General features: G+C 33.5%; 1 pseudogene; it reads left to right on the forward strand.

The window, feature by feature from the left end:
• Positions 1–3,638: 3,638 nt before the first annotated feature.
• On the forward strand, positions 3,639–4,807 carry LOC142518027 (BURP domain protein USPL1-like; annotated as a pseudogene).
• The last annotated feature ends 1,787 nt before the right edge of the window (positions 4,808–6,594 follow it).

A 6,594-nucleotide genomic window follows, 5' to 3' on the forward strand; every position in this document is an offset into this window, starting at 1 on the left:
ATGATAAGGTTAATTTTGTCATTACAATCTAATATATAAATTTAATCACTTTTATTAAAATCATACAAATATTAAATATAATATCCTACGTCTTATTTATCATTAACTTATCTTTATATTATATATCACATGTTTATCCTATCATGTATACCAAACTATGCCTTAATGATAGGTAGTAATCCCAAGAACTTGCCAAATTAATTGATTGTAAGTTCAAAACTCTCGATCGTCCGAATTTCCGAGTTGGTATTGTAACGCCCACGACTGAACAAATTAATGTTGTAATTAAAAAAAATAAAAATATATTGTTTTGATATATTTTTTGAGATATTTGATTGTCTATTTTTTTTTTAAAGAAAAAGGTGAATATGATTTGGAAGCATATGAAAGTTTAGACAAAAAAATAGATTATGGATATTGGTTTCATTAATTTTTCTGATAAAGTCGAAAAGCATTCAAGATTCCATCTTTTGACTAGCAAAGCAAATCCTTATTAAATGTGTGTGTGCATATATTTGACTTTTAATAAATAAAATATTAATGACAAAAACTTGTGTGAGACGATCTCACAAATCATATTTTGTGAGACGGATCTCTTATTCGGGTCATCAATGAAAAAATATTACTTTTTATGCTAATAATATTATAATTTATTGTGAATATCGATATGATTGATCTATCTCACAGATAAAGATTCATGAGACCGTTTCACAAGAGACCTAATTTTTGCATAAATTGTAGAGGCCTCCGTGCGAGGTTACCTTTTTATTTATTTTTTGAAAATCACTGGCATTATTTAACATATTATTCATCATTATTATCTTTATTTTATTATTATTATTGAGAACCTCAAAATAATAATTTTGGTATATCAACATGATAACAAAATATATTTTCAGTTTTACTCTCGCATAATTTGTTATTAACTTTGAGTCTTTGATAGTGTGGATTTATAAGTAGTCATAATATATGTCCACTTTCTTCCAATTTTTCTCTTACTTATTTCTAGTTCATCTCAAGCTCGCATTTTTTTCTCTCTTATAATTTTTTTGAAATATATTTTATTCAAATAAATTAAATTATGTAAGCACGTGGAAACCATATGCGACGGTTACTAGTAGTTATTATAATATAAAACTTCTGCAATATTAACCGTTTTTGATATATCTCAACTTTTTATTCCTAAAATATTTATTCCTCGTAATACCATTTGTCACGCCCCAGGGACGGGGTTAGTCGACACCGGTGTTGTTCTCAAATTTATATTCGAAAATAATAAGCCTCAAAAATATAAAATTCAGAAACCAGTCTTTTTATTCATAATACTGAATATTTCAATGTCTGTTATAAACTCGAATACAAATGTTTTACAGCGAAAATGTAAAACCAGATATAAAAATGTCTTAACAGATGCAGCGGAAAACAAACATAATTTAGAACTGAGAAACAACAGTCTTCTTCACCAGCCCCAAAACCGATGTTGCTCTTCTTTTTCTAACAATTCTTCCTCGTTCTTATCTGAGATGAGTTTGGTGGGTGAGTGATATGGTTGTCACTCAGTAAGCGGGGGCGGGAATAACTCCCAGTTTTCAAAACCAGTTTCAACAGAAACAATAATACAAATAATATACAGAAGCTCTTATTTTCAGAACATGAATTAGTATTCAGAACAGAAATAAAAAATTTATCAAGTAAGCACTGAGAATGTTTGTGAATTTCATGGCTAAACTGATATCAGCCCCCTATATGTTTTCTCCTCTAAGGGGTGAGGCCAATAATCAGTAATCAGAATTCAGTAATGTTCAGAATATATATTCCTACCATTAGTTCACTAGGTTTCAGTGCTTCAAAAATCAGAGATCAGAAATACATAAAACTTGGATTATCAAATTGATTTAAAGATATTTATACATAAACCCACTTACAGTAATTTGCTAGGGAGTTTCGGTTGAAGTCTGGAAATTGGCTTGTTCTTGCTACTGGATTTTCTTGCTCGAAAAATACACTCTCCTAGCTCGAATTTCAAGTGTTAACTCAAGATTTGTGTAACACCAATTTAGAGATTTGAGGGTGTTATTTATAGGCAAAATTATGACTGTTAGCTTCCCAATTAATGGCCATAATCTGTCATTAACAGCTTTTATTCCATGTTAAATGCTTCAGTTGCAAGTCATAAGCTGAATCAGTAACTGTCTGCTGGAATTCTGTCTGCTGGAAAACTACCAGCTTCTGGAATATTAGTTGTTGCTGGAATTGTTAGCTTCTGAAATATGCTAGCTACTGGTGGAAATTCAGGTTCTCACACCATTACTCTTTAAAAGAAAAAAAAATGGAAATCACATTTTTTTGTTTTTTGTTATCGATCGATCAACGATCTTAATCTATTAATTTGTAATTTTTTTCCGAATTTTTTTGTTGGAATACTAGTATCACAACATATATACAATATGGAAACAATCTGATATGAGTCTGGCTGTATCCATCAACCATCAACCATTAATATAAGTGGTCAACCAATAATAAAATAATCACTCTTTAAAATTTTAAATTCTAACCCTCATGTCCGCTTCATGGTTCGCCGGAACGGCCATTATGCGGCCGGAACGGGAACGGTGACAATCGTTCCAAAGTTCCAGGGCAAATCGGTGATTGTGTTGTAGCGCTGTTCTTCGACGTTTTATCGGCGATTTAACGGGAAAGCGGAATGGAACGGGCGGAACGGAACGGTTTTGTGTTTAAAAAATATGGTTATGAGATATTCATGGTTCATTGCGGTGTATGGTAATAGAATGGTTATGTTATTGATATTATATTTCATAGTTGTTGATGATTATGAAAATGAATGTGTAGAATAGAAAGTTGATCTTGAGCCAAATAGGAAATGGAAGTGCATAAATGGTATGAAAAATGTGGCAGTAGTTGTGGTTTATAGTATAATGTCTTGTATATTGATCCAATTGTTGTGAGGCCACTTGCATTAGAAAGATAAGATATAAGGCTATAACTTTCATGTTTTGAGGTTTGTTCAAATCATTAGGGAAGACGAGCCAAAAGTGGTCCAAAGTGTGTCGTGTGTATCGTTGTTCTTGCACTGACACATGTTAGGAAAATGAGCATAACTTTTTACTCAGACCTTCAAATGACATGAGGTCAATTGGAGATGAAAGAAAACACGTAGGGCTACAACTTTTATGTTGACCACTTTTGCTAATTCGGAAGTTAAAAATGAGTTTTTCGGCAGAATGTGGCGTGCATATGGACAATCACGTCAATATCCAAATGTTCGAAATCAATTTAATCTACGAGATAGTGATGAACAATATAACAATGATCTCGCTCCTCCGCGTCACTCTTCATGGTATTAGCTTTGGATATGTTATAATTTTTAGTGTGTATTTCTTATTAGTGCTATTATTGTAAAATAGTTTTGTATTGAGAGATTAATTTGTAATAAATTCATATATTTTATTTTTTAGTATGATGTAATTTATATTTTAATTTTTTTTACCAATTTTTTGAATTTATTAATTTTTTTATACAACCGTTACGCAACCGTTCCGTAACATAACATTGTAACTGGAACGGTAGTTGCCGTTCCAAGCACCGCAACCGTTTCGGCGAACCATGCCATGGTCCGCTTACCACTTGCTCGACATTTTATAGTAGACTTTCACGAGAAGACAACATATCCCTCAATCCAGAATTAAACAAAAGTAAACTGCAAAAAGCTTCGAGAAATTGCACAAGAATATGGCTTCCCAGTTCGGTTCCCTCGTCTTCCTCCTGTATTTCCTGTTTTCGCTTAAGGTAATAAATAAATCATGAAATTACATAGATTATTTCATGGCTGATTCTCAAATTCCAGGCCAAATTCTTAACTGTTTCATGATTTTTACTGAAACCATTTTGCAGTGCTGTCTCCAGTTATCCGAAGCAGACGTGAAGATTTTCCCCAGACATGTTCCTGTTGATCCCATGAAAGCTGCGACCGATCATGGATATGACCATCTTCGATTACGGGCAGAAAATCCAGGCCTGGATCCTGAGATGAACGTGTTTTTTCATCACAATGATTCGTCATAGGGAATAGGATACCCATCTATTTTCCCAGAAAAAACCCGTCTGCGTCTCCCCGTTTTCTTTCCAGGGAGGAATCCGACTCCATCCCTTTCTCCACATCCCAATTCCCCAAACTTCTCGAATTTTTCTCGTTCCCATCGGATTCTAAACAAGCCAAAGCCATGAAGATGACGCTTCACCACTGTGAAGCTAAGCCGATCAAAGGAGAGACCAAAATCTGCGCCACCTCTCTAGAATCCCTGTTGGATTTCGTTCAATCCGTGTTCGGGACCGGTTTGAAGTTCAAGGTATTGAATACCGATTACCTGAATGAATCGATCTCCACTTTTCAAAACTACACAGTCCATGAAGACCCGTCAGTGATTACGGCTTCGGAACTGGTGTCATGCCACAGATTGCCGTACCCGTACGCGGTTTTCTACTGCCATGCTCAGGTGGGAGACAACGTGGTTTACAAGGCCTTGATGGAAGGGGACGACGGCGGAAGAGTGGAAGCTGCGGCGATTTGTCATATGGATACCTCGGAGTGGGATCCCAAGCACGTCGGGTTTCGAGTTCTGAAAACTCGGCCGGGGGCGGATCCTGTGTGCCATTTCTTCCCGGTCGATAGTCTTGTATTTATTCCTATGTGAAGTTAGTCTTTGGACAAGTTATTGTATCCCCAAATGTGTTTAAACTTTTACAAGTGAATAATTGATATAAAAAAAAGCCTATGAGTTTTAAGAAATATCCCACCTACCAGGGATGTAATCGAGTCGAGTCGAGCCGAACTCTTGAATGTTTGAGCTTGGTTCGTTTATAATCGAGCCGAGCTCGAGCTTTATTTAACGAATATATGCATGACTCACGAGATTATTCAAACCTTTATCGAGCCTAAATAAGCTTAATAAATATAAATTATACATTTAAATTTTCATTAAATTAATTAAAAAGTAAATTATATATTTAAAGAAAAATATATTATTCTTATTAAAATTCGTAAATTTATTATAATAAATAAATTTAATAGATTTTTTTATATATTTCATAAATAATATGCAAAATCAATAAATCAAATATCAAAACGATTATTTTTCATCTAAATGATTACTCATGAACTTACCAACGAACATGTTCACGAGCTAACGAGCCGAATACTGGTAAAGCTTGAGTTTGGTTTGTTTATCTTAACGAGCCTCATTAAACGAGCTCAAACGAGTTTTTATCGAATCGAGCTTCGAATAGCTCACGAACGGTTTGGTTCGTTTACATCCCTACCACCTACCAGGGGAGGGACGTAGCCAGAAAATATTTTCACTCTGGGCTGAATGAATCGATAAACAACATTAAATGATATAAGTCAAATATTTAAAAATTCATTCATTTGAAATTTCCAACCAGTAGGAGACTAGCAGCTCTCATTCTCTTGTTTTCATTTTGGAGGGACGGCTGCGAAAGAAAACTCTCAGGAAATGAGCTAAATATTGGGCTAAAAATTAAAAAATACAAGGCTAAAATTTTAAAAAAAGAAAACTCAATCCATATTCTTAATTAGACCCAAAAAAAATAGACTGTGCTGGAACCCATCCCAGCCTTTGGGGTGGCTCCGTCCTGCCAACTACTATTGAAGCTTACGACACAATAAATTGGAAATTGATCATTTGTATCATTCGGTCTTCTATTTACTTAAAAAAGTTATGTCAGATCTTAACAAATAATAACGTATTTGTAATGTGTATGATGATGGTATATTTGCAGAGTATGTGAGGACAAAGGATTAAGAAGAACAATAGTTTGCTTTAATTCAAGAAAATACGAGTATGCAATCAATCAACTCTACAAGATTATTTTTCAGGTTGTGCATTTCTTGAAGGTTTTTATTTTGGGGTGGATCAAATCCGTTTTTAGGTTAAATGATTGCATTTGGATGGAAAATTTTGATTTAGAAGGAAATATTTGATTTGTGAAAGGATTTGAAGAATGTTGAACTTATTTCAAATTATTTAGAATTTTATGTTGCACTTGTATGGAAATATTTGATTTGGAAAGAGAAATTTGAAATCACATACATTTATGGTATATTTCAAATCCATCAAAATTATAATTACACGTACATAAATAATCAATCTTGTGAGACGGTCTCACGAATCTTTATCTGTGAGACGGGTCAACCCTACCGATAGCACAATAAAAAGTAATAATCTTAGCATAAAGAGTAATATTTTTTCATGAACGACCCAAATAAGAGATCTGTCTTACAAAATACGACTCATGAGACCGTCCCACACAAGTTTTTGTCATAAGCAAGAGGTCTATTTGAATTTTTATAACATAAATTCATCTATGTAATTGAATAGACATGAAATTCACGTCTTCAAATCTCTCAATCTAAGTACACCCTTACATAAATTAACAAATTATATATTTGAAATTCACCAAATATCCAAGAAACGGTTAACAGTACTTGTCCTCTTAAAACTTAAGAATGATATCACATCTTTGATGAATTTAAAAGTTTTTTTTTTTACTATAATT

Source organism: Primulina tabacum, chromosome 1 (genome assembly GCF_025594145.1).
Source record: "Primulina tabacum isolate GXHZ01 chromosome 1, ASM2559414v2, whole genome shotgun sequence".
Lineage (NCBI taxonomy): Eukaryota > Viridiplantae > Streptophyta > Magnoliopsida > Lamiales > Gesneriaceae > Primulina > Primulina tabacum.